The sequence below is a fragment of the Ceratina calcarata genome, unplaced genomic scaffold, assembly GCF_001652005.2.
Source record: "Ceratina calcarata isolate Rehan_Ccalc_2016 unplaced genomic scaffold, ASM165200v1 scaffold1093, whole genome shotgun sequence".
Classification (NCBI taxonomy): Eukaryota; Metazoa; Arthropoda; class Insecta; order Hymenoptera; family Apidae; genus Ceratina; species Ceratina calcarata.
In genome coordinates this window covers 6,641-9,334 of record NW_017131840.1, presented here as the reverse complement: position 1 = coordinate 9,334, position 2,694 = coordinate 6,641, and positions in this window count along the sequence as shown.

Below are 2,694 nucleotides of genomic sequence, written 5' to 3'. Positions count from 1 at the left end.
AGACACACAAATCTACTGAAATGGGCATGTCATATGTACACGTAGGTACCTGTGTATCGCCACGGAGAACATTTTATACTATATGGCTCGTTTTCGCTATCCCGTGAACACGGTGGCTGCTCCTTCTCGTACGTCCTCTCGATGAATCCCTGGAGACATTCGTCTGTCGAACGTCCTGGATATACGAATTGTACGGGTATATCCTCAACCTGGCAGAGATGCACTTCACAGATACTTTATTAATAGCACTGTATTCCGCCACGGTTACACGTCGACTCCTTGAATTCGTTAACAGTCGAATTGTCCTTCACCTCGGTCGTCACGAGGTGGGTAATTGTTAGGTATCTCCACCCAGGTGACACGTAAAGCGTATAACTCTGGATTTTCTCGAACTAAATACGAATAAATCGAAATAAAAATTCTGGTATAGACGTTGCTTCATCGGTTCCCGCGGGCATAGGAACCGTTAATGACTGGTTATCCTGTTGTAGGGAAGTAGTTCCCTTTCTTAAATCAATCTTTGCCTCTAACCGACTCACTCCGATTTCTGGGCTCCTATTGACCGAGGCGGTGCACTTTCGTCGATCTGACCTGACTTAATGACCTCATCGGTCATCGACTCAATCAACTCATCCCGCATACCGGATATCGTTGTTTTTAGACGGGTCATTTCTTTTAGCGTCATGGTGGCGCTTTCCATATCGTACTCGGGATCGACCTGTTCGATATCCCTTTTCATCCCTTTTTTTAAAGGGACCCCGGGCTTCCCGCAGGGTACCGTTCCGCCCTCGCCTGGAGCTCCTCCTTACTCGTTTCTCGTCGGCCTTGCCATTACGGGATCTTCTTCAATTACTAGCTCAGCCAACCCCATTCGTGCGAAGTTCTGCTGAGCGGTACCGGGCGCTCTTCTGCCCGCTTGATTATCATCTCGGCTGCGGTTCCATCACGCAGCATCATTCATTCGCGGCGGATTATTGGGCCGGTCGCGATTCGGTTCCGAGTTACTTGGCCTTGGTAAATAAACGGTCCTTTCGCCATTTTGGCCATCTTGCGGACCCCGAGGACATTTTTCATTTCCCCGGTACGCGCGGTCATTGGGCCTGGGGCGGTTCAAGACGCCTCCATGGTCCTATCGGTCAAGCATGTCCAGCAGCGTTTCTGCTGAATCGATGTTCTGTGCAAGGACTGCGTCGTGAATCGCGTAGTTCAAATACCTTGCAACAGCACTAAGAATTTCACGGTCGAACCTACGCGGGGTCAGATCGGTCGCGTCCGCAATAAGTCGAGCTGCGTATTTGACTCGAGTCATCTGCGAATTCTCGTTGTAATACCCGAATTCTAATTCCCGATTAACTCCAATAAGGATTATTGTACAAGATTATTGATAATAACTCCTCGAATAAGGATGTNGACGTACTCAAGTTTCCCAGCGTTCCGCAGGTCGTAATCGTCCAAGGTTGACGGACCGGGCTGGTTGAGGCACCCCGTCTTTCGTATAGGACCTGCAGTAGGTTGATATTGCATCAACCAGTGACCTGCAGCGCACCGCGAGAAAAAAGGCGATTGAGGACCCCTGGCTTAGGGACCAGGGTTGAGATATTTTTACCCACGACCGGAAAGTGGGGACGACGCGACCATGGTGGGGACCAATAGTTGGTGGGGGTATGCAGTGATTTTCACGGTAGCGCTGCGGAGAGCTTCGCGAACGCGCATGAGCACGCATGAGGGGAATAGTAGTGGGGATCGAAATACGGGCGAAAAACAGGGGAAGCGAGCGTCGTGGGTAAAAATATCTCAACCCTGTTAGGGACACCGATAGTGGTGTCGTTTGCATTCCAGACTGATCGTTTGTCTTATTGCCGATCAGTCGGAGTTTTCGGCCTTACAACCCGAGCTCCCGTACAGCCCGTATACACTGTACGTGCAGTGCAGACAGCGTCTGGTTACAGCTGATCGGTGCACCGATACAGTGATAAACCAAATAAGTTACTGTCGTCCTCGTCTCATTTAATTCAAACTGAGACTTGAGAGTAAAAAGCCGAAGAATTCCTCTCGGCTACATACAGTCCACAAATTAGAAGAATTATTTCCTATCGTTACGAGTGGAATAAATAATACATCGTTTTCGGTGTTTGCGATTCTTTTTACAGAGATCGTCGCTAGGACACGCACGTGCGGCGACGACAAAGGCCAACCCGAGGCAAAAGAAATAAACTAAAGGCAAACAATAAACAACGTATACGTACGCGTACGACCGGTTATTTTATTTTCGTTTGTATCATTTGAGAACGCGGCCGTTTTCACGGTCGCGCAAATAAATTTTATTTTTCTAATTCTATACAGAATTACTCAGTGTCATTATTTTTGCGTACCCCGCTTCTCCTCGCTCTCCGGACTCCCGTTAGAGTATCCTCTAACAAAGGATTAGAATGAGGATGCCGCTTTGTTTTGCCTGCAAGAAGTAATTAAATTACAACACGAGAAAATGTTCAATAACATAATTAGCAAATCAGGTCCGTACGTAATAAGGAGAAAAAAACAAAAATGTTTACTCAAAACCAGCTGAGATAAGAAAATATGATTTTTTATTAAGATTCCGCAATTCTCGAGTCCGATCTGCACTGAACACATCCTTAGTTATTTGTTCCAGAATTCCAGTGTGTTTAATCCACTTTGTTAGGGATAGGTGGCCCT